The sequence below is a fragment of the Tenrec ecaudatus genome, chromosome 8 (genome assembly GCF_050624435.1).
Source record: "Tenrec ecaudatus isolate mTenEca1 chromosome 8, mTenEca1.hap1, whole genome shotgun sequence".
NCBI classification, from domain to species: domain Eukaryota; kingdom Metazoa; phylum Chordata; class Mammalia; order Afrosoricida; family Tenrecidae; genus Tenrec; species Tenrec ecaudatus.
The window spans coordinates 157359131-157386023 of NC_134537.1; the positions used below are offsets into that span (position 1 = coordinate 157359131).

The window sequence follows — 26893 nt, forward strand, 5'->3', positions numbered from 1 at the left end:
AATCAAAGAGCAAGTACACCTGTTCTGTTTGAAATAGAGCCAGGTACCTCACATTTTAGCCTTTAAGGACCATGCACACACTGTTACATAATCTTGTCATTCTGATTTTGCGTTCCTTTCAAATGATTAAATGCCGTTCTTAACTGCCAGACCAGACAAAGAAATGCCAAAACCTGACTTTGGCCTACCAGTTTGCTGGCATGTACTGTAGACAATGGGTGATGTTTTCCTGTTTCTTTATATGTGAAATATTTTAGATTTCTCTGAAAGACATGATGATTTTTACCTTGTGATAATTCTAGATTCTATATATTTCTCCAAGTGTGTGTGTGTGTGTGTGTGTGTGTCTAATAATTAAGTGGGTGAACTTAATCTATTTTAAACTATCTACTGTTGCCAGTAAAATCTCAGTTCTTTCATCCATAGTTTAGTGCATGGAGCCTGCCTTGTATATGGTAACTCAGGGGTCAGTCAGAGATTTGGGTTAGAGTGTATAACACAATTGAGGTCTGTCCATCTCTTCTTTTGTGAAGTTTCCATTTATTTCCTAGTAGCTGTTATTTCTACAGATTCTGTCCTCTGGTGTTGCAGTCTGGAAATGTTCAGACTTTCTGTCCCAGTTCAAGCTTGACTAGGTAGAGGCCTTCCTAAGGTGAAAATGCTGAAAAGCAGCACTTTGGTCAGTGCTATTATTTCCTTCCAAGGATCAACTTCTCTTCAAATAATGCCTGGTTTTCATCACTTTCCCAGCCTTCTGATCATTCTACAGAGCTTGATACTTTTCTCAAAATTCATATTTCAAACTTGTTCTGGTAAGAACTCAATCAGAGGTAGAAGTTTGGAATATTCTTTATATGATATGTAATTTTGCAAATTTGTAATAAGGAATATGAAAGTAAATAAATTCATTAAATGATTTCCAAAGTTTAGCATCACACCAACATGTGTGATCATGAAGGGCTGAGGGGACCAGGTTTCAAGCACCAAAAGTGGGGGGAAAAACCTTACCATCGTGAATGAGGGGAGCACGTGATGGGGACCCAATGCCCATCTGTAGACAACTGAACATCCCTTGCCGAGGTGTAGTGGGGAGGAGATGAGTCACTCAGGGTTCAGTGTAGCAACAATGAAACTCACAACCTTCCTCTAGTTCTTAAACGCTTCCTCCCCGCAACAATCATGATCCCAATTCTACCTTGCAACCCTGGTTAGACCAGAGGATACACAGCAGTACAGATGGGAACTGGAAACACAGGGAATCCAGGACAGATGAACCCCTCAGGACCAGTGGTGAGAGTGGCGATACCAGGAGGGAAGGTAGGGTAGAAAGGGGAAACCAATCACAAGGATCTACATATAACCTCCTCTCTGGGGGATGGGCAACAGAAAAGTGGGTGAAGGAAGACACTTGGCAGTGTATGATAAGATAAAATAACAATTTATAAATGATTAAGTGTTCATGAGGGAGGAGGGAGGAAGGAAGTGGGGAGGGAGAGGGAGGGGTAAAAGGAAAATGAGCTGATTCCAGGAACCCAAGTGGAAAGCAAATTTTGAGAATTACGAGGGCAACAAATGTGTAAGTGTGCTTTACACAATTGATGTATGGATGGATTGTGATAAGAGTTGTATGAGCCCCAATAAAATGATTGAAAAAAAGAAAAGGAAGTGAATTTATTTGGAAACATACCTTGTGCTATTACTCTATGTTTTCTGGAATTATTTTATGTTGAAAAATTTGTATGTAGTATTGTATCATCAGCGAAGCATCAGATCTGTTTTGACTCAATGCAAGACTATTCATTATATTGGGCAATGTCCTTTTTATTGAAATCACGATGGGATAGTATTTTTGACCAGCAATAAAACAACAATGAAAAAGTACCAATAAAAAGAAATATTCCTACAAAAAATAATTTCCAAAGTTATTTTCTTTAATAATTCATATTTTCTGAATCATTTTCTATCTCAGATTTATGGAGGTCTATATTCTTACATGCAGTTTTGTATTCTATATTATCAAATGTGTTCATATTGCAAAATGTTATTCAAACCTGAACCACACTACTATCTTCAAGATGCTCTCTCAACTTGGTAACAACCATTCTGCAAATTTTGATGAGGGTATTTTAAAAATTTTTATAGAAAGTTGATCTGCAAGTCAGTAGAAGATAAGCAGACAACAACCAAGATTCATTTTTTGGCTCTATCTTGCAAAGGAGGAAGTACAAAGTTTTAAGGTGTAGGCAAAGAACTGCCTGGTAGTGCACCAAAGTGATTCTGAGACCTCAGGAATTACACATCAGAGATGTTAAAATGTGAAAACCTTGCATGAATAATTAATTCATTGAATAATTATTTGACCCAATAGTGTAGAATTAGAAGGTTGAATTTTCTAACCTACTCTCTGACCACAGATATTTTCTCCAGTCCTTTCATTTGGCTTGATAAACCAGTCCGTTTTGCCTGAGTTCTTCTATTATAATAACTTCTTAACAGCAAACAATAGTAGCCAACACCCAATACCCATGATTTCTTGTAGAGTTGGCGTGCACATCTCTTCTGTCAGCCTTCGCTTGGCCAATGCGTAATCCAAAAGCAACTGCGATGGAGGCTGGTAAATAGAACCTAGAAGTCTGGCAGTAAGGTTGAGGAACCAGGTTAAGGAACTGGGCCACAGACCCTAAAGCTTGCCAACAAGCAAATGGAAATGTTGGGATAATCTTATCCTTGGGAAAATAAACTTCAGAGCATGACAAAAGTTTGTTTGAGATCTGGAACTCACTGTAATATCTATTTATCTTGGAAAAGGTACTTAACATCTCCAAAACACAGTTTCCCTCTTGCAAAACAGGAATTGTTTTGTACCTATTTTTTGTACCATGATTGTACTTTCATTATAGAGGAGTGATTGAAATGATATATTGTAGTACATAAAGAGTGCTGTGTACCACGGCTAGTAGTAAATCATGCACAGTATTAATTAAATTTTATTCTAAATTCTACAATTTTTCTGATACACGTCAAATCCATTCTTCCCCATCCTAATAGTTGGCATTAAGAATCTATTATGTGCTGGATCCTTTGGTTATTTTTTATGCACATATGGTCAATTACTTCTAACAATCACATAAGATGAGCTTTATGGCCATCTGCATTTTACAGATGAGAAATCATATTTGGAGAGATTAAGTATCCAGATTGCCTTTCTCTCTCATTAGCTTGATCTTTCTTCACAGCTCACCTCAATTCTCTCTTCCCTGGCAGAGCAGATCCTCATTAGCCCGGCCTGTGCTTGCCTTTGAGGGGCTACTTTGTCTATACACACCTTCTTTCATCTCAACCAGGCCTAGCGTTATAGTGGGTTCTTTAAAGACTCACAGTTAAAATAAAGGACTCAAAAAAATCTATCTCTTATTGATTCATCACAACAGGATCATGCATTTACCACTTCAATTTCCCTGCAGTTTTTCTGAAACACAAGTCTGTTCATGTTACTCTGATTAAAGTGTTTAGTGGCTCACTGTCACCTACCAGTAAAGAATCTGTTTGTGTTTCTAGCTTTAAATGTTCTCTATGACCTTGTCCTTGTCTATTATTTCAACTCCATCTACCGTTGCTTTGTCCTAGTTCTGCTAATGCTGCCATTAGCCCAGCACATCCTCTCTGTTCACACTGCTCACTTGCCTCCCCGACCCTTTTCCTTGCTCTTTACAACCCGCCTGCTTGTCCGGCACTCGATTCAGAGGTGAGCATCTCCTGGGAAGCTCTTCTGCTCGGCCCAGGTATTGATGCTGCATGCTCACTGTTTGGTGCTCCCATCCCACTCGACTCAGTGTGGAACTCTCTGGTAGCATCCAGAAAATGGACTATCGCGTATTAGCTTAAATATTCATATAGCCTCTTACTTTATGGGGGTAGAAGCTATGAATTGCTCCTTCCCGTATCTTTAGGGCCTAACACTGTGATTAAAATATTTTAATTTATTAATTAGTTTGTTTTTGATGAGCTCACCTCTCTGTCCCCTAGTTTGATGATCCCATCTCACAGTCTTCCTGCTCTTCACCAGGGGCCAGAAGGATCTGTTGTTTCATCTATCTACAAAGATTTCTTTTGTCTTGAATTACTGCAATTTCTTCCCACCTTTCCCTGTAAGTGGAGTCACCCCTCTGTCTTGCTTAGGGCCATGCAGGGTCACTCCTAAGCCTGCACACTACTTCTGTTCAGAAGACTGGCCCTCTTGCTGCCTCTCAGAATGCCACTTAGCAGAGTCACTGACAGACACAATCTCAAGTGCTCAGTCCTACCTCGCTCTTCAAATAGTCGTTTCCTTCCCATCTTCCCTTGCCTCCGAGCCACAGCCTAAGATCTCTTTCACGCAGTTTTCCTTTCTCTAAAGGATTACTAACATTTACGTAGTCTTTCATAATTTGTAGAGGTTGTTCAATATACTCCTAAAAGCAGTCATGTGAATTATTATTGTTATTATTCCAATTATAGAGATTCACACTCTTCCAAAAGCACCAAGCACTGCAGCACAGGTAGCTGGGGTCTCAGAGAGCATCTCATAAATGAGGGTGACGAAGGCTTGTAGAGAACTAAGATATGGAAATCACTAGTTCCGGTGCGATAAAGCGTCAAAAGGCGATCAATTTACAGTCTTTGTGCCTAGAGTGCTAACGGCAAGGGTGTTGTGTGTGTGTGTGGGGGGAGGAGGGACTATAAACTCTACAGCAATAATATTAATGCTAAGAAGCCATTCTTGAGTCCCTGCTACGTGGCAGACGCATCAGTATATCTACTAAGCCTCGTTTACGTTGATCCTCACAGGAAGCCTATGACATGGGTGTTGTCATGCTGTTCTGGATAAGGAAATTCACCGACTGTTCAAGTTCCAAAGCCATGAGTGGTGGAAATGAGATGTGCCCATCTGGCTCAAAGCTTCCGCTCTTTCATCAATGCAGGGCTGGTTTTTGCTTGCAAATAACCATCGTGTAGTGTAAATAAGTGGTAAAGAAGATGGAGTCAGGGGACTTGATTCTGTTTAGCTCTGTATCTGGTCTTTGTCCTGGATGTTGATACACGGATAACATTATTTAAGAGGAATGTGGAAGAGGAAGTCCCCAGGCAAAGAAAACAACCCAAGAAAAAGTCTGGATGCGTGGAATGAGGAGTCAGAAATGGACGTAATGGACAGAGCAGTTGGAGGATGGACAGACTTCTGAGGCACTGGGATGGTAGAGCCAACCAGCCTAGGGGCTGGCTGGTACTTAAAGGGTGGGGGGAGGAGCTCCTTCACTATCTAGTGAACTATGAAAGAGCACACATACTCAAGGGACTAGGTGGCTGGGAATGAAAAGACAATGAGTTCTGTTAGGGGTATACATAGATACTAATTGACTGATTCATTGAACATGCTCAGGACTGACCCATTCCAGGAACTGACTGAAACCAGTTCTAAAGCTACTGGCAGGGCACAGTTGATGGTGGGGGCAGCATCCTGCAGGTGGCCTGGCCTGGCCGGAGTCCCTCCTTGCTCTGGCCAGAAGAAGAAACTGTCTCTGCTGTCCTCTCAGTGCAAGGTGAAAATAGACACAGGCCCTTCTCCGCCTCCGGCATTGGAATCACGTTTAGCGGATCTGTGGCTGCTTTTAACTCCACAGAAGTAATTGAGATTTATGAACTCCTTATTAGCTCCTTAAAACAAAATGAGGAACTTGAAATTCTCATCTGTCAAGATTAAGGGGAGGAAGAAGTTAGCTTTGCTCTTAAAATCTTACTTTAATAAAAAGGATTCTTTTTCACCTTTCCCCTTTTTCTATCACTTGGGAGCAATATCTACACCAAGAGTTATAGATGGATTTAGATGACAAGAAAAAAAAGGAAATCCTGAATCTTTACTTTCTATTCCATAAATGTGTTGAGCACTTAGTTTGTGCCAGGAATGCTGTCAGCCTCCAGAGATACAAAGATGAATAAAGCAACATTTTTATTCATTGCCTGACCTATGTTCTGAGCAAAGTTCTCCTGACTTGAATACATTATGTTTTGCGCCTACTATGTGTCAAGTAGTCTTCAAAATTATTCTTCAAGGTAATTTTGAGGGAAGATAGAATAACTTGTGTGAGGGAGAATGGTGAGAATCAGAGTTCTGATCCAAAAGTTTGGGCAGATTGGATTGTTCTTTTGTTCAGCACATAAAATCACAGATGGCTTCTGAGAATGTTTGAACTCGGGCATCAAGTCAAACCATGCATAGCTAACTGGGTGCAGGATGGAAGCTAATGTGTCAGGAGATCACCTAGGGCACACAGTGCCTGGTCGTGTGTGTGTGTGTGTGTGCATGAGTGTGTATGTGTGTGTGTGTGTGTGTGTGTGTGAGTGTGTAGGAGATTTTTCTCCACTTTCATCCAGTGGTTAGTTGTGCTCTTGCTGGTGCAATATTTTCCCTAGAGTCTGTTTTGTGAAATGTAATTGAAATCGAAACACCAGTGATTTTTAATCATACTCCCAATTTATATCTCATGTAACCATATGCCAGTGTTCTCAGAGTGTTACAGGGATATGAATTATGCTGAAATTGGATTAGGCAAATACACATTTTCCTTAAAAAATAGATACCCAGAACAGTAAGTTAATTCCACCAACTCTCAAGGTTCTTTCAGAAATATCCAGTGTATCTTATCAGTAGCTCATTGTGAATTTTCTTCTGGGCTACTTTCTCTGCCTTTCATTTCCTTCTAGAATCCACTGTATTTAGCAAACATTAGCAACTGTAGGAATTCAATTTATCTGCATTATCCCTAAATGCAGGGAAACCAGGTTTGCAGAGGAAGTGATCAAGACCCTCTTCCACTTCTTCCATTTAGGGAGGAAGCAATATAGAATATCATCAATACAATTTTCCTTCAAATAGATACTTTAAGTTGCATCACAGCTTAGCTATTTAACCAGTTGTTAGACAAGACCTTGCAAGGCCCCACTGGCTGTGAAAAAGGCTGTATCTTATTGTTCCGTAGGAGCATTAGGGCCAGATAAGGCCTCCTCTTCGGGTAAACACTATTCAAGTGGCGTGCGAATCCTGGAGGATAGTCCCTCCTCACACCCAGCAGTGACACTGAGGTTTCAACATGTTACAGGGAAAGAGATAAGATTGGAAACAAAGATTCTAATGCAAACATTTCACAGAATCTCTGTCACACTCTTTGTTCTAGAGGAGCGGTGGCTACATGACTTCTAGGTTTGTCTTTGTGCCTCCCTCCTTCCCAGCTGTATGATCTTGGACAGGTTGTTTGAAAATAAAAAAGTACTTCAAAAAAATCACTTTGAAGATTTGAATGGGCTAACAGATATGGGCTCCTGATGCCTTGTACATAAAGAGCACTCAGCAAGTGTTTGGTATTCATGCAACTTCAGCTCAGATGAGCTGGGTGTTAGCGGGTGTGGCAGGTCCATTACTGGACAGCTCCCACCCCCTACTCACAGATGCCCCTGTGCTAATCACCGGGACTTGTGGTGGGAGGTGACTTATGTCAACATGAAGATGTATGAAAGTGTAGGGGTTGGAACCCGATCTGTCAATCAGGTCATAGTCTGATGATACCTCCTTGGGGGATGGCCTTCATATGAGCAGAAGAAACGGAGAACCTCTCCTTCTCTCTGACCTTTCGCCTTCCTGCTTGCTAGGACTCTGCTGCTGACTCTAAGAGCTGCCAGTGTCCTGCCGTGTTCCCACCGGCCTTGAGTGCACTCACCTTGCACCTTTCTGCATCCCTGGTTCACCAGTCCGTGTCACCAGCATATGGCTACATGAACCTGAATACGGACTTCTGGACTAGCATTGGACTTATGAATTGAGTTGGATTGTGCCGGGATACCTTCTTGATATATAATTATTTCTTGATATAAAGCTCCTTTGTATTCATAAATGAGTGTCACTAGATTTGTTTCTCTAGACAGCCTGGCCTATCACACCTGTCAATGTTATCTTACATAGCAAAGGGTATGATTATGATATGATTAAGCTAAAAGTTTTCAGATTGGAGCAATTATTCTGGATTATCTTGGCAAAACCTCATTGCTATTGAGTCTGTTTCCATTGTTAGTGACCCTAGATCAAAGAGTAAACCACCCTCACCTTTTCAAAGGATGTCATCTCAACAGACACATCGTGCCATGTCTTTCTTTTATTGAGAGTCCAGTGAGTGCCGACCACTGACCTTTTAGTTAGTCACCAAGCGCTTGAACAGTTTGCCACCAGGGTGCATTGGTTATCCAAGTAAACTTTCTGTAATCTAAAGGATCCGTGTAAAGCAACGAGAGAGGTAAAAGTATCAGAGTGAGAAAAAGGGTGGGGTGGATGTGAGGAAGAAAGCAAACATCAGTGATGCAATTGAGGATTCTGAAGATCGGAGAGGACTGCAAGAATGTGCATACAAGTAGTCTCTTGAGGACAAAGTAAGGAATGGATTCCCCCCACAGTTTCCTGAGGGAGGACAGCCCTATTGATCGCTTAATTTTCCCCAGAAAAAGCTAAGACTTCAAGAATCATAAGATGATAAATGTTATTGAAAAACCATTAAATATACGGTAATCTGTTCTATCAGCAAAAAGAAATATACTGTGATGATTGAGGTATATGTCAACTTGGCCAGCTCATGATTCTCAGTGACTTAGTAGGTTCTATGTAATCATCCTTCATTGGTGATATACCATACCAGCAGTCAGTCAGTCAGTCAAACGTGATGTTTTCTTGGGGGCGTGGCCTACATCCACTATAAATGGATGTCCTGGCAAAGTGCCCTCTATCAATTATTCATTGGATTTATTATTTCTAATCTCCATTTCTTGAGAGAAATCTTCAGCCTGCCGCCTGACTTGCAGAGTTTGAAATTCTCCAGCTCACGTGGGCTCATGCTATCTGACCTGTTAATGTGGTCTTCATCAGCCCCTACAACTTTGCGGATCAGAAGCAGCCTCCAATCTGAAGCTTGACCAATGGATTTTGGACTTGCCTGCATTCACACTTGTATGAGCTATTTACTTGAAATAAATGTGTGTGTGCGCGTGTGTGTGTGTGTGCTGGTTTTGCTCCTTTACAGAACCCAGCCTAAGACACTTGGTCTGAAGAGTAGTTGCCGATGAACAAAAGTATGGATGCACTTTTGGAATGGGTTCTCAAGTCTTGCTAGGATGGAAGGCACCGAGGACTCTGCCCCCAGTAATAGAGAGCTTCTCATCCACGGTGTGAGGTTAGCCACAAAGTACCACTAACAATATCTCAAATAGATGTGAGAAGCAAGGCTTCAGGTGGTGGAGAGTTGATACTTTCTACAATTGTGCTACAGGGAGAAGTCTAAGGAAGCTAATTAGTTAGTCTTACTTTCATTAAACAAAGTGGTAAAATAAAGGAATGAGTTCAAACCTCCAGAGTTATAGTTTGTGGACCACAGAAAAGATCTTGAAATTGTCGATTCTGCCCTGAAAAGAATCCAATTTACTATAGCAACAGAACTGATATTGCCAAAACAAACCCAGAGTCTTTACATAAAAGTGAATGAAAAACAGTATCCATGAATTTGAACTTCCAACACCATTTGAAGTTACAGTGAATAAAGTGAGAGAAATGATTGGGAAGAAGTAGAATCTTGACACTTGTGATGGGGATATATGGCCAGATAATCAGAAAGCTGGAGACACTGAACCCTTAAATTCCACTAAATTACTCCTGCCAACAGAATCACCTCTCTTACTCCAGGTGAAAAAAAAAATCACTCAGCCTTGTGAAGCCAACTGTCCATCAGACCATTTATCCCCTTCTGATAATTACATAATCTTATGTCAACTTGAGGCTATTGAGAGTGAAGGGGTGGCGTTTAGCCTGTCAATTAGGTCACAGCCTGATGACTCTTCCTTGTGCGCATGGCCTTCTCCTAAGGATTCTGGGAACTTTCTTTCTCCCTGGAGGTGGGTCACACACTTTATCTGCTTCACCTTCCTGTTGGAGATCCATTGGAGACCTGCAGCAGCAATGAGATGCTTCCATTGTCCTTGGATCTACATGACTTTGTACCTACCGGCCTGCAATATTCCTGCATTCTGCATCATTGTATGTGCTGCATAGTCTGAAGAGGAATTTATGGACAAGTATCAGACATATGGGCCAATATTGGACTTATGGACTTGATCTGTACTCGGCTGGGATGCTTTCTCAATATATAAAACTTGCCTTTTGATATAAAGCCCTGTCAGACATACATGAGTGTTTCTAGATTTGTATCTCTAGTCAACCCAGTCTAACACATTATGGTCCCTTGGAAGTGGGGTACTAGGAAAAGAAATTGTGACAAAAGAGAGTGGATGCTTGTCTGACCTCGGCTGCTTTTCTTCTTTGCTAGCCGGAGGTCAGATATGGCCATGCAGTTAACTGGGTGGTTTTCTGGAAAGGACGTGAGAAGTTATCATTTTGGTTCTTTTCCTTGGTGATTCCTGTTTAAAGTGTAAAAAAAAAAAAAAAGAATGTGATAAATGTAAATTTTGAGCTAAGGGGATGAAATCAGCCCTTGAACTTTTCCCCTGAGACCATGCTGCTTAGTCAGAATGACTGATGGAGGGTCAACATGGCTGACAGAAAGCCAGACCCTGAGTTGATGCAGTCAGAGGCCTAAGGCTATATTTCATACCATAGAATCGTTTAGATAATGATTAAGATAAGATAGATAAGGAATGGACTTGATGAAGGTAGGGATCAACCTGACAAAGACCAAGTGCACGTGGTTATCACCAAGGACAGCAAATTCAAAGCTGTCAGCAATCATCCATGTTCGGATCCATGGTGTTGGCTATTTAGAGATGGTGTCTTTAAGAGTGAAATAGTGGGAAGTCTACTAAGCATTTATTTATCTGTAAGTGGAAGAATTCTAGGTCAAGGGAATGACAGCCTAACTTTAAGCACCAGGATAGAGAGCTATGACACCTTAATTAATCAATTCCCAGACTTGAGCCAGTTTGCAGGTCTCTAATCCCGTGAAGAAAGGGAGGTGGAGCCTCCTTAAATCAAGGCTCTATCTAATACATTGCCATCAAAGTCTACTGTTCATCTTTCTCTCCGTCTTTGGCAACAACATCGACCGTGTTTTATGAGAGTGACTGTTCATTAAAGAAAAGGGATTACTGGACACTGGCTCTGAACTTGCCATTGATTCCAGGAGACCCAAAATGTCACTGTGGTCCATCATTCAGAGTAGGGGTATATGGAGATCAGGGGAGTAGGGAAGGCATTGCTCACTTGTGCCTCCTAGTGGTTCCATTGGGTCCCTAAGTCTGTCTTCTGGTGATTTCCCCAATTCCATATCGCGTAATCAGAACAGACGGACAAAGCAATTGAAAGAGTTCCTGACATGCCCAGTGAAGGGTTTTATGGTTGGAAAAGTCAAGCAGATAGCATTTAGAATGCCCTTAACTGGGAAAATAGTAAACTACAGGCAATAACTCCTTCCTGGAGCGTTCGCACCACCATCAAGGACTTGAGCGATACAGGAGAGAGGATCCTCACCAGTCAATTTTCCGATTTGGCTTCTGTGAAAAAACAAAACAAAACAAACATGGACCTTGGAGAGTTACAGTAGATTATCATAAATTTACCCAGGAGGTGACTCTCATTGTGATAGCTGTTCCAGATGTGGCTTAATTGGTTGGGCAAATTAATAAATCTCCTGGTATGTGGCATGCAACTATTGATCTGGCCAATGACTTTTTCTCAACTCCAGTTTTGAATGAACACAGAAACAGTTTGCCTTCAGTTGACATGAGCAGTAAAACACCTTGATGTTTTATCGCAGATATTTAGTGCCCAGGCCTGTGTCATAATTTAAGGAGCCCTGGGGTCATAGGGTTACAAGTTGGGCAGAAAAATGAGGCTTTCTACTACCATAAAGAGTTATATTCTGGGAAGATCACAGGGCAGTTCTACCGTGTCCTATGAGTCAGTGTTGACTCAATGGCAATGAGAGGGATTGTTTGTTTGTTTGTTTGTTTTATCTTGTAATTAGCCCTGAGGGAGCTTGATCACTTTTCCATTTCACAAGATGTTAATAACATTACATTACATTAATAACATTACAGTGAATGGGCTTAGCAAAAAAAAAAAAACAACACACCAAACAAACTAAATATCAATGGCTTTGGATTCATTTATAAAATATTTGCATGAACCACCATCACCCACTGTCATCGAGTGGATTCCACATTGAGCGAATTCCAACTCATAGATAGCAACCCTATAGGACAGAGGAGAGCAGCTCCTTAGGATTCCCAAGACTATATAAATCTGTATAAATCTTAACAGGAAGCAGACAGCATCTTTGTCCTCCTGCAGAATGGCTGGTGAGTTAAGCCCTATTATGTCACTACAGTTCCTTATTTGTGTGCTTGAGTGTAGGAATTAACCCAATAAGTCAGGTGTCTTTTTTATATAAATCATTTTATTGGGGGCTCTTATAACAATCCATACATCAATTGTATCATGTATATTTATACATATGGTACCATCATCAATTTCAAAATATTTTCTTTCTGTTTAAGTCTTTAGTCTCAGCTCCTCTTTTTTTTCCCCTCCTCCTCTCCCCACCCACCCACCCTTGTGGACCCCTGATAAATTATAGATTATTATTATTTTCATATCTTACATTCACTGCCCACTGTCTCCTTTCTTTCATGCTACTGTTGTTCATGCCCATGAGGGTGGGGAGGAGTTATATGTCATTGTAGTTGGTTCCCCATTTCTCCCCCTGCCTTCCCCCTACCCTCATGGTATCGTCACTTCCACTGCTGTTCCTGAGGGGTTTATCTGTCCTGGATTCCATGTGTCAAGAGCTCATATCGGTACCAGTGTACTTGCTCCCGTCTAGCTGGATTTATAAGGTGGAACTGGGGTCATGATAGTGGAGGGAAGAAGCATTAAAGAACTAGAGGAATGTTGTGTGTTTCATCGGTGCTATACTGCAACTTGCTGGCTCATCCCTTCTGTGTGATCCTTCTGTGAGGGGAGGTCCAGTGGTCTACAGAAAGGCTTTGGGTCTCCACTCCTACCCCATCATTTATATCGATATATTTGTTTGTTTGGGGTCTTCTGATGTCTGATACCTTATCCCATTGATACCTCGTGATCACACAGGCTCGTGTGCTTAAGTCAGGTGTCTTCTATCGCCTTGAAATTTCTAATGGCCTGGTGATTTGGTGTATGTCAAGATATTCCTTTAAATAAAGGTAAATAGTTAGATTTGGCCACTGCTACAACTAAAAACAAGAGCACATTGCCTTGTCAGCCTCTTTGGATTTTCAAAGAAACATGTCCCTCGCTTGGTTGTGCTACTCTCCTCCATTTATTGGTTGACCTGAAAAACTGCTCATTTTGGGTGGGGCCCAGAACAAGAACTGGCTCCGCAATATGTTTGAGCTGCCATGCAGGCTACCCTGTGTCTAAAATCCTAGAATCTAACTAATCCTATGGTGCTTGAACTGTCAGTACCAGATAGAGTTGTTATTGTTATTATTGTTGTTGAATCTTTGGCAGGCCCATATCAGTGAATCACAGCAAAGTCTGCCGTCCTCTGCAAATCACTAACAACTGCTAACATACAAGGTGCCTGAGAGGAAAGGCCTAGCATTCTGCTTCTGAAAGATGCAGCCACGGAGAATCCTCGGAAGCTCAGTTTGTTTTACTCTGACCCGTGAGTTGGGTTATATTTCTTTAGCCGCTACTTTATTAAAGCTTCAATGTGGTCTCCTGGCAGAAAATTATTTATCTTTTCACACTCCATTTCTTACTAGAGTGCATTGAAGGATTCATCCCCCTATTTCCAGAAGTTTCTAGTCATTTTATAACCTGAGAACCTACAGGAGCTATTTATATGTACGCATCACTCACCAAGGATCTCTCGTTTCACATTAAACCGGCAGTTACCAGATAGTTGAAGCATAACTTAAGAGTCATAATGATAATCATAATAATAAAGATAAAAGTCAAGCCAGGTTATTTTCTTCAAAGAAATGAATTCTCCTCTCAGTAAATTTCTTTGGGCCTTTAGAATAACGAATGTATAAGGGTGCTTTGCTCAATTGATGTATGTATGGATTGAGTTGTATGAGCCCCAATAAAAAAATTTATTAATTTTAAAAAAAGAATAAATATACAAACAAACAGATTTGGAAACAGAGTCCATTTTATTTCCTTTTAAAGGCGTTTCTACCTTGGTAGCTGACATCACAGTGCCTGACAATTATTACTAAAGCAGTTGGAATCCTAAGGCAAGTCCTCAGGAACCCGGTGGTTTATGATCAGAGTGGGTCAGCTTTCAAGGAGGAAGTCTCTTCTGAAGAATCCTTTCCCAGAAGTGGATGAAGCTTGCTCTCATTAAAACACACACACACACACACACACACACACACACACACACACACACACTCCACTATAGAGTCTATGTGGACTCAGAGTGACTCTATAGAACGAGGTAGAACCGTTCCTCTGAGTTTCCTAGAAGCAGCTGATGATTTTGAACTGCTGATCTTGTGGGTCCCAGCCCGTTGGCTTGTGATTACCCAAACTTGTCTTCTTTTCGTGTACTCCTATGTAATCTTAAGGAGCCCCATTGGTGCTGTTGGGTACATGTAAGACTGCTATCCACAAAATCTGCAGTTCAAACCCACCAGTCACTTCGTGGAAGAAAGATGAGGTTAGCAGCTCCCATGAATATTTACAACCTTTCAGGCCCTACGTGGGAGCATGTGTTGGGCTGGGTCCTCTAGAGATGCAAAACCAGTAGCGATTTTGTGTGTGTGTGTGTGTGTGTGTGTGTGTGTGTGAATATATGCACAGAAGATACTTGTATCAAGAATTGGCTCCCAGAGTTATAGAAGTGGCAGGTCCAGGAGGCGTCTCCTGGCTTGTGTAGCTGGAGGGGACTGATCAATGGGGACACTCACTCACTCACTCACTGCCCTTGGGTCACCGCTACTCAGCCACCCACTGTGGGTCTCTGAGGGTGTAACTGTCTATAGTAGTAGAAAGCCCAGTCTTTCTCCCTCAGAGCTGCTGGTGATTTCAAATTGCTGACCAGGAGAATCTCATCCCCATACTTAATCACTACACCAGCAGAAAGATGAAGCCGGGCAAGGGGATGGATGCTATTGGGTGTGTGTGGGGGGGAGGGGGGCGCGCTTGGCTGACAGGATGACGGATGCAGAGCTGAATAAATCCAAGATCCGGATTCTGCTGATGACATGTGGGGTCAGCAGGTGATAGAACAGAAGGTGGGCCAGCCAGGGGCAGGATCCAGGTCCAGCAGGGGAAATGAGTTAGCTTCCCCATACTGTGGATGCCTAGGAAACTGGCCGGCATGCTTGTTGAAACCTCTGTCAATTGTAATAAGACCATGACCGGGTGGAGGAGATGATTAAGCCACAACTGCTTGGCTTCTTCGCAGGAGATCCCACACCATGCAGTACAACATCCTGGGAGAATCTTCACCTGTGGAAAACTATCAAATGCCTTCCCGAAGATTCTCCCCTAACAGCTATGCTGCCTCAAAGTGAGCACCTGGTTGATTCCCTCTCCCTTAGAGGCACACCTTCCCTGATTATCTCCTCCCACGGAGGCACCCATCCCCCCTCATGCCTACCCCAAGGCAGGTATTGGGTTTCCTTACCTGTGAGCTCAGGGACTTTATTGAGATTAATGCCCACCTTGTGACATTTGTAACTACTGAATATGCATGTCTTATTATAGCTACCTACAAATAGCCCCAAAACAATAAAGATGTGCTCTCCTCCTGTCCTCTCTCCAGCCCTGTCCTCTCTCTAGCTCTGTCCCCTCTCCTCTGGACTCTGTCCCCTCTCCTCTGGTTCTCTATTCCCACTCCCTCTCCTGCCCTTCCCACCTTCCGCATCCCCACATGGACCACCAAGCAGAGCCGAGGTGAGCATGCTACCACGAAATGTGTCTGACCCCTTCATTTTATTCTCTGCCCTATCTCTCTGCTTCCCTATAATTTTACTATAGTCTTTTCATATTAGAGATGTACAATCGCGGCTACCGGGGCTATGATTATTTGTTAGGGGCTGGCTACCCTGATCCGCCCAAGTTGACATAAAACCTGTGAGTTATGACCAGTTCATGTGGTCTTTCTAGCCCCGGTTCTTGTATTCTGCCCGGTAGTCACCTCTGGCTCCAGGCCCATTCTGGAGGGCACTCCCTACTGTGCTGATGGACCAGGAATGTGGAGAGACTGCATTAAACCCTGTGTTTGCTTGAGGGCATCTTTAAGACTCCACCTCAGGACTGGGGTCACCATGGATAGGCTTGCTATGAATCAGAAATGACCAATGGCAGTAAGGTTTTTCACTTTAGTGCCGAGTATGCACCAGGTGACACCGTTGTTTTCCCTGCATATAAAATGGTGACATTTGATAGTTCCACAGACATCACACCGCCTCACCCGGAAACTCAGACTTCTGTTTTCTTGATTGAGCTTTGATAGAAGCAGGAAGACTTGCGTGGCTTCGGGGTATTTTTGGCTCTGGCTCTGCAATCTGCATCTGGCTCACTTCTGTCTCATCCTCAGATGTTGGACTGAACAGCGTCAAGCAGCCACAGGACACAGTTCCCCAAAGCGTTGTGGGTTTTTGTGGTGTGCTGCAGTGAATCACAGAATTACACAAGGGACTATCCCCAAGGAAAGAACGAGTAGAAATGGAGTAAACAGTATCTTGGAAGAGCTAAGGACATTTGAGACATCTTCAGTCTCCAACTTCTTGAAAGTATTCTGTTCTTAATCCTTACAAAAGAAATTATTACCACAACCTAACTATCACAGGTCTTTAGCAGTCAGGATCTACTCAATGATAGCTGATGGGTATAGAATATTCCAACCTGGAAATAACAGCTAAGAGAGAAACCTAAACTTATTGTCCTCTGGGTATCTAATTTTTGTTTTTATTATTATGGAGTTTAAAAATCCCAAATCCATCTTTCTTTTTTTAACATAATTTAGTCACATAATACCTGACCATAGCTGTGTGTTAGTCTGGATATAGTAGAGAAACAAATCCAGGGAGACTCATATGTGTATAAGGAAGAGGTTTATATATAACACAATTGAATATTGAGCAAATGTCCCAGCCCAGTCCAGATCAAGTCCATAAATCCAATATTAGTCTATAGGTCTGATACCAATCTATAAAATCTTCAGACTCACAAACACATGCAATGATGCCAAATGCAGGAGGAACATAGGCCAGTGGTTTTGAAGTCTTGGGGATCCAGTGGTGTAGTGAGCATCTCAGCACTGGCAGAGATCTCTACATGACTTCTCTGGCTCCAGAGGTCTGTGTGCATTAGGGTAGGTCCGTGTGGTTTCTCCAGCTCAGGGCACTATGGTACGTCCATGTATCTCGTCAGCTGCAATGTCTCCCAGGGAGTAAGTAGAGTGAGAGATAGTTTCCTGCCTCCAAGAAAGAATACAGGATTTCCAAGAATTCTTAGAAGGCCATGCCTACACAGAGGCCTCCTTGGCTGTGACCCGATGAACCGACTAGACTCCACCCCTTCGCTCTTAATCCTCTCCAGTCCCAAATTTCCACCAGATTATGTAACTACCACAGCTTACCAGTGACCAGTTGCTATCAAATTGGTTGTATCTCATGGTGACCTCATGTGTGTTGCAGTACAGCTGTGCAGCAGCGAATCACCACGTCTTTGCTTTGAGGCCCAAACCAACAATCTATCAGTTACACAAACTCGTACACGTGGATATCTGTTTCTCTCTATTTGTAGCCAATACTGTGAACTTCTTTCAAGATATACCTGAAAGATATATCGAGGAAGATTATACTTCAATTTATATATCCTGCCCTTGACATCTCAGACGCTAGACCTCACATAGAATTTAGGTTAAAATTTATGAATGAACTTTGTTAAATGAGGGACTTGGCAAGACTATATATTAGTTTGTCATTTGATATTTCTGTTTTATATGTTGATTATTTATTGCTGAAAATGCTTCAATGCATGGTACAGTGAGCTGCTAACTGCAAAGCAGTGGTTCAAAATCAAAGCACCAGGTGCCCCCTGGGGGTGGGGGAGGAGACGAGGCTTTCTACTCCCTTAACCAGTCACAGTCTGGACAACCCACAGGTCCAGTTCCACCGTCTGACAGGATTGCTGTGAGTCGCTCCCGAATTGCGGGCAGTGAGTTTGCCTTTAGAAGAGGCTTAGATAGTGTAATCAAAGAGCAAGATACTCAAGTAGATCATGGTAGGACATTTAAAAAGTTTATTAAAAGAAACACACAACAAAACTCTGAGACTTTAGGGAAGTGAGTCATTCCCTTAAGTAAATAGCAGTGAAGTGTAATGAAGGTGTTTCTGTTGGTTTGTTTTTAACTGAAGGACAGAAATGTGTAGGCATAAATTGAGCAGGTTGATAACTCAGGAAATCCACTTCCTTTTTTGGCATGTCAATGTGACTAATGAGACTGAAGGCCTCTGTTCCGCAGACAGAACCTTGCAGTCACATTGAAATCGGAGGAGAGCTGCCTACACGCGAGGCCACGAGAGAAGACCTGGAGAGTGGGATTTGGATGAGAAGAGATGTCCGATTCAGGAAGGACAGGGGGTAGTTAGGGATTCTGTCTGAATCTAGCCTTCCCAATAAGGACAATATTTCAAGTGACTGAGTCTTGAATTTTCTATTGAAAACTGTTGTTTCTGTCTCAATTAACTTTGCATTTGATGTTTACTTTCATTTTGTTTCATAATGTTTGTTTCATTTTAGAGTCCCTACCCTTTTCCAACAAATATGTTCATTTGTGTTATTATTATTATTATTACTATCAGTTGAGTCCTTCAATTCTGGAGTATTGTTTATTCTACTCATGCTGTTTCAAAGTCAGCTTATTGGCTGGTGAGATATTTTAGACAATTATTAGCATGAGACTTGGTGATGCCATCGCTCATTCATTGGGCTGCTTTGCAAGGTCAATAGTTTGAAACCACAAGTGACTCCATGGGGGGAAAATAAAGCTGTCTACCCCTGTATTGAGTGACAGTCTCAAAAACCCATAAGAGGAGTTCTACTCTGTTCTATAGGGTCCCTCTGAGCCTGAATTGACTTGATGGCAGTGAGTTTGTTTGAGTGATGTTCTGTATGGGAAAAATAAAATGAAACAAAACACAAAGATATTGTAAATGGATATAGAGGGGACCATAGGGTAATTTTATTTATTCAATTTTCTGCATAGTATCTGTTATGGGTACCAAACTATAGCTCAGGTTTCCTGAAGATTTAATATCCTCAGTCTTTTCTCGAACTTAATTTTAAAACAGAATATTAGAATTCAATCTAGTCTCTTTTACAAATAGCAATATCTTATGGGATTTGAATCTAATATGATATCTCCATATTTTATAGACTTTTCATCAGGTCTTTAGTCAGGGAGCCTTTGACAATCTAAGGAAACCTTTTCAGCTTCCTGTCTCCTGAAAAACGGATGCTTACATGGATGCAGGTATTCTGAAATGACTCCTTTGCCTCTGGAAGCCTGTCCTGGCTACCCCAATTCCCCAGCAGCCATTTAAAATGCCTTTCCTTCTGAACAATTGAAATGTAAATTCTAGGTGAGTAAGAAATTCCAAAATTAATGGAAGACCCCTGTGAATAAAGTCTAAGGCTAAAACTTTCCTGGGAATGAAAAGTAAACTGTCCTTCCTGAAACTCTCCACTGTACCCCGAGAAAATTACTTGGGAATCAATTTAAGAAAGCAAGGTAATTTTGCTCACTTAAAGGTTTGGCTTGATGCTTAGGAAGCCAAGACCCAAACAATTCTCAGAACAAATACTTAGCTCCCAAGGAATTTTGGATTGTGCACACCCTCTCCTCTGTCACACAAGAAGGGTTTTAGGATTATCTCTCAAGGCCACTTGTATCCAATGGAATGATTACTTTGTAACATTTAGAAAAACAACTTTAGAAACATACGTCATCTCCCATCTATCAGATGTATCAGCAATTTTGTAATCACTCACTGAGTTTTTACTGAAGCTCCTTGTACTTTCTTATATAAAGTCTCTGGATTATCTCCTGGGTTCACTTGAATTTTGAATCCCCCTGGATGTTGTGTCTTGGACCAAGGCCATTTGCAAATGACCTGGCCTCTCAATGACTACAACCAGACTCTGCCATTTTGCTCAAAGGCATAAAGTTGCTCTTTCTACTTCCTGTATTCCTGCAGAGCAGCTCCGAGCCTTCTGCCCGACAATAATAACTCTCTGCCTATTTAATAACAGAATGAGTGGTCAACCTTGGCTTGTTTTTTTTTCTACTCTGTATTTGCCCAGTCTTCACATCTGGTTGTCAACTTTTCTCATTACTCTACCATAGTAAGGATTTGCAAACACAGGATGTGAACTTGACCGTGTGATGGGAGATCGGTGCACCAGGTTGATGGCTTTCATGCAGAGAAAAGGTTTGATGGGGTATTACCATGCGAGGTAACCAGTGATCTGATTTTTAGTGAACATGTTTTAAGGTTTCCTGGTAGGAAGCCTAACAAGAATTATGATTTGGCACAGCTAGAGTTTCTAAACTAGTCTTTCTGGAGGATGAAGATAAATTTCTGACAACAGCCAAGTCCATGGTAACATGCAGAGTAAGCTGCGATCAATTTGTAAGTATTTTTTACAGAAATTCAGGACACATCCAGTGGCAGGCATGCCAGTGTCAGTCCATAAAAGACTAAAAGGAACATCCTTTGAAGGGAAAGGAAAGGAAGCATTTTTATATCCAAGAAAGATAAAGTTTAAAATCTGGCAACATAATACATAATTTAGGTCTCAGTTCTATACCTTCATACCTCTGTAAAATAAATCAAGCTATTTTCACTTTCACATCCTCAACTGCTGTATCAAGAGGAATCAAATAAAAGCGGGGGTAATTATTGGCACTTAATTGTATCCCATGCTGAGTGTTAATTACTGCACAGCTACTAAGAATCCATGGGCTTACAGAGATGGCTGCATCCCCTTTCTACATTGCTCATTTAAAGCATTTTCTTCCTAAATTGTGATGGTTTGTATTCCTTCATTTGACCTATAACTCATTCCTGAGAGATGAATGAGGCAGGACTATTATCCACAGGCTCTTGGGTGGAATCTGAGACATGCAGTTACGATATGCTGAAAATCCCAGAATGAGCATGTAATATAGGGCAAATTTAATTCCAGATCTCTTAAGTGAATAAACATGATATTTTCCATACTGCTGTCTTCAGAACTTTCAAAAGAGGAGAATTAAATTTCCCCAGTGACATCAAGCTAAAATAAAATCTCATGTTCTAAAACCAAACCACCATATTCATAGTTTCTAAAATAAATAACTGAGATACTCTAGTTCTTGGCCTCTTGTATTCATCAATGCAACCAAGCATTAAAAGAAGTCCGGGTGCTTTCCTTTTTTACTAACAAGAGGATAATCACCACGGAAATTGCTGCCCTCTACCAACAGCCACACATTGGTCAATTATGTGAAATGATTGTTTTCAGACCCTGAGCGAAGGGCAGTGTGATGCTGTGATCTCCAACAGAAGGGGAACCAGTGAAACCAGCCCTCTGATGGCCTCAACTTCCTGCCTCCAAGCAGTTTCAGAGCCCAGAATAGAGAGTGGAGACCCAAGCCCAGCCCCTCCTGGAATTGATGAGGCCCATATTGGAATCTAGACATTTAGGGTTTGTGGCCTGAACCTTGGAAAGAGGGAGCTACAAAGGTGTGCAGGAAGGTTCACTAGCATTTCTGTCTGAGGATGGCGGTAACCTATAAGGGATGGGACTGCTAGTCTGAACCATGCCTACAGCTCACACAGGTCTGAACTATTTTACCCACTTGCTGCAGTGAGAAGATCTCAGAACACGTGGAGCAGTGAATCAAGTCTTCAGAAGGGTATCCCCTTAATACGTAGCATAGCCTGAGGTACATAGACTCAGCTGTAAACTAGACACAGATGAAAAAAATAATAAAACCCACACATACAAATGACAAACAAAACGAATGCCTTAGAATCAATGTCAACTCCAGGGCAAACGTAGAACTGCCTGACATGATTTCCGAGGAATCTTTATGAATGTAATCTGCCACGTATTTCTCCTGGAAGACAAGAGAGGATTTGAGTCACAGACTGTAGAGACTGCTGTGGACACATCGTCAGTTATAAGCAAATCTCATAAGGATCAAATACATCTCAAATAACAAAATTGTCCCTAAACCCAGTGCCCAGTAGGTTCACCCTCTAATATCCAATGATAATTCACCTGGAAAGCAAAGGAGCAAAGCCACACGAACTATTTCAGGACAAATGAAAGACCATCGGTAACTGTGTGAACTAAACAATGGTCTGCTACATGCAAGATTGCAAGTTCAAATTCACCAACCGTTCTTCAGAAGAGAGAGGAGGCTATCTGTACCCATAAAGCTCTCCCTTCTCAGAACCTCTACACAGAGTTGTTATGAGTCAAAATGGAATCAATGGCCCAGGATTAAACAAAAGGAAGGGAGGAGTCACAGTGATGAAAGATTAAAGATATGTGAGATGTTCTTGAGGAAAAAACAAACAGGTTGCTATGCCGGAATATTCACCTCTTCTGCTCCAGGGGAAGAAATTTCCTCCATTGTGTGCTTAGTGTGTCCAGTTAATTTCCCACTATTGTTAGAACATGAACATCACCAGTGGATAGTCTAAAGAACTGACATTTCTTCCTCATAGTTTCAGAGGTTGAAAGACTGAATTGGGGGAATGAGCGCAGGGGGAAGACTCTCCCTGTGTGGGATTTTGAGAACATTCTTAGGTCTGTTTCACTAGCTCCAGGGACATGGCAGCTGGATTTATACGTTATAAGCTGATATAGGAGATCAGGGTTGCAGATATAAATTGAGAGATTCCAGCAGATAGGGGAAAAATACTTAAAGCTATGATTCGAAATGAAGGCGTCTGAGGGGATTGAAAAAAGAAGAGCAAGAGAAACGCGGCCTGCAGTGCCCCGGCCTCTAGAGAGCATCGTGGTAAGGAACTCCAGCTGGAGCGGGGCAACCAGGTAGGGAATGGGGAGAATATTTTGCTCAGAACACCAACAAGGAAATGATGCAAAAGGAGAAAATGATCAATTATGTTAAATGGGGCTGTGACTTTGAGTGAGACGGGGACTGAAAATTGAACTGTAAATTTAGTAATAGAGAGATTATTGACAACAGTGGTCTTTGCTCAGTGTTGGATATGAAAGCCTCATAAGAATGCTTCCAAGGGAGAACGGAGGAAAAAGCTGACAATATAACTCTTAAGTGATTTTCTGCCAAACGGGAGCAGAAAAATTAGGAGTTTGATAGACTCAAGGTGTGTGTGTGTGTGTGTGTGTGTGTGTTTGTTTGATGGACCTCACAGTAAGCTTGAAGATAGATGTGAATGAGCCAACAAAGAAGGAAAAATTCAACATGTAACATCACAAGGGCAATATTGAGTAGTTGAAAAGTTGATAATACCGTGCACAAGAGGCAGGTTGACTAGCTGGGACCATCCACTGTCACAGAAGTGACGAGAAGGTGGTTCGTGCAAGTTGAACTCCTATGCATTGCTTGTGTGTGTGAAGCTGCTAGCCCCCGAGATGGAGTCATATCCATGTTGCAGTTGTTAATTTTTTTCATATTCCTCTAGGTACAGATATTGGGTAAGTTTACAGATTTTATGATTGAAGAATATAGAAACTTCTGATAGTTCTATGTGATTCGCGAATTACATAAATTCAGCAGCAGAGAGGAAAGAGTATTTTGAGGTTTGAGGGAAAAGGATATGGCATGAAATAGTGACCTTGGAGAATGAGCTAGGAAATGGAAATATACTTGCTTTGGGGGATCGCCCTCAAAACCCACTTGATTCATGTACTAGGTCCACAAAATGGGGTAAGTTGCACTTTGTCTTTTATTCTGTTACAGATAACTTCAATGCTTTCAGTTAGTTTCTAGAGCATCTTTCACCTTGGAAAGACTTTTGTTGCGTTGTCTTCCTTTTTCTTATTATTTTTACCTCCTGGGCTCTCGCCATGACCAAGCACAGAACAGACCACCCAAGACATGGATGCAGGAGCCTGGAAAGTTCCCACTCCCGCCATCTCCTCCCGTAGAGGCTAAATTTAGCTTTCTCTTCCAAAGGCTGTGCTGTACACAGTTGAGCTCGGCACTTTTGCTGCAAACTATGAGTCATTTTTCATAAGCATAGATTGTCAAAAGTGCTTGATTCACATTCTAACAAAAACAAATACAGAAAAAGCCCCAGCTTGAATGAGCTCCACATTTTCAGATATTCTACAAGGAGTGGAGGAGGGGACACTGCCTGTGGAAAAGGCACTTGGATTTTCTAAGTGTTCATTTTTGCATGCTTAAAATTAAGAGAATAATAGGAATATGATGATTCTACAAAAAATCTCAAAAGAATCTTCTCCGATTCCTGGGCAATACTATTTGCAGATGTGACATTATTATTCAGGGGTTTCTGAAGTTTGTAGGCATTACATTTCTCAGGCATCCTGGCAGTGCCATGGTTAAGCTGTTGGCTGTTAGCTAAAAGGGCAGCAGTTGAACCTACTAGATCTCAGCTCCAGCCCAGGAAACCCTTTCGGTTGCTTAGAGTTAGCATCAACTCCATGGCCAATAAAACCACACACACACACGCACGCACACATATACACACACACACACAGACCTATGAGTATATATAAATAGACGTGCATGCCGATATTAACAGATATATAATTTGTTTTATTTTATAGACTATTTAAATTTGTAAACATCTCTTTTTAAAAGGGGAAGAACACATTCACAATGCTAAAATTACGATGTTTTAAAGTAACAGAAGAAACAGCCAAGACAGCAGAAAACCAATTAATAATTCAGTCAAATCAGATCCAACTTAGACTGTTCTGGATTATTCTGCTTCTACTGAGTACAGGCTATTTTTGCGGGGTGGGCATTGGGCTTATCATGGTGGCGGGGGCATGGAAATTACTTAGAACAAGTAAAAAACAGTGTGATCATCTCACAAAGCCCTGTAACTTAGGAAGCAGGTCCCTAGGGAATGTACTTCACCAGCTGGTATAAATTGGAATAATCAGCTTGCAAAAAAAAAAACCAACCCAACATTCTGCCAAGAAGGAGTATTAACTATACAGTGATAATACGAAACCTGGTCATTTACATGGAACATATGTGAGGAGTGGAGGGATTGTCTGCGCAAAGGGACTGGTTATAAAATAGTGTTATACTGTGTTGCCGAAAACGAGAGTTGTGTATTCCAACACCTATTGTTCTTCTATCGTCACAAAAGAACCCTAATACCAGGACAGCAAACACTCAGGGCAAAGAGACTCCCATTTGAATCAAATTCCTTTAAAGAGCTCTCCAAAAACACTCTTCACTTCTGCTCCCACTCACACAAAGGGCAGGTGTCTCTAGATACAAGGAAACCAGGAAATACAGTCTTGTTGGGCTGGACTAGTGTGAACTGGAAGTGGACAAATACATCTCATAGCCGGTGCTTCATTTTACAAGTGATAAGCCTCTCTTTCCCAGTTTCCGTTGTAGGTTGAGGAGAGCGCATGCTATGTGCTGCGAGATAGCGGAGTCGGTAGGACCTGTGGCCCCGTCGACCTTCCATTCTTTCAGCACAGAGTGCTCATTTGACAGCTGGAACTTCCGCTGCTGTGATGGCACCAGGCAGCGTGCTTGAAGGTGGGGTCTTGTGTTGACAATGGCGGAGTAGAGTAGCCCAAGCAACCCGTGTCTCTGAGGAGATCAAGGGCATACTAACCAGCTCTGGCCAGCCTGGGTCTTGGTTTATAAATTGCCATTTGTTTAAACAATGTTTCACAGGGATTTTTGTTCAAGACAGCTGAACAGATATGTATCCATGTATAAAAGTGTGAGAGAAAAGATGATATGGGAAACCTTTCAAAGCTGTCGATGTGAAAAAGACACATAGTAGTTCTCAGAAGACTATTTTGCTATACTCCTGGGTGTGGGGATGGAGATGTGGATGGATTGGCTTTTTTTTTTCCCCCAGCAAGATGAAATCTGTATGTCCTAGTGGTTTGGGATAGTGAAAATGCCTGAAGGTGACTGTCCTGGCGTGGTATTTCCTGTTTCCAATATGTGATTTTCCCATGGGAACTTCTTGGGGAGGGGTCGCTAATCAAATACCAGATCAGAGCATCTATGGTCTGACCATCCACCATCTTGATAACACATCTTCAATAATTGTTATGTGATTGGTGCACATTCTCCAACACCTCAAATATGATAACCCTGAAGAGAGAGGGGTTTAATCCACAATCTCCATGTCATAGGCCATTTGAGTCCCACGACTTCCAAGTCCTAATATTAATAAATCAGACATCTGGAATTCAGGCTCAAACCTGCTTGACTCTGGTATCAATGAGCTAGTCATGAAGCGGAATTATTTATAAACAATAAAAAACCTTGCATTTCTTATATATACTACATTTTACATACCTTCACTATAGGCAATAAAGCTCAGGCCTATAGAGATTAAATAATTTGATCAATACAAAATAAGCAGTATGTCATTGATTCTTTTCTTTAAATTGTAATTCGGGCAAAAGTTTATATAGAACAAATTGACTTTCTTTCCAACAATTCATACACCTTTGGCTTGGTAATGTTGATTGCAGTCCTTCCAATGTACCATCAGTATTGCCACTTCCTCCCTGTGTTTACATATTTCCCATTCCTCTTCATTCCCACCCTTTCCGTCCGTCTAAATGTCTTCTTAGGTAAGTCTTAGAACA

At 41.6% G+C, this 26893-nt stretch overlaps 1 long non-coding RNA gene across 1 annotated transcript in view; it reads left to right on the forward strand.

The window, feature by feature from the left end:
* LOC142454545 (uncharacterized) overlaps positions 1 to 26893 on the forward strand; it is a 197721-nt gene that overhangs the window by 132077 nt on the left and 38751 nt on the right. The window lies entirely within an intron of this gene.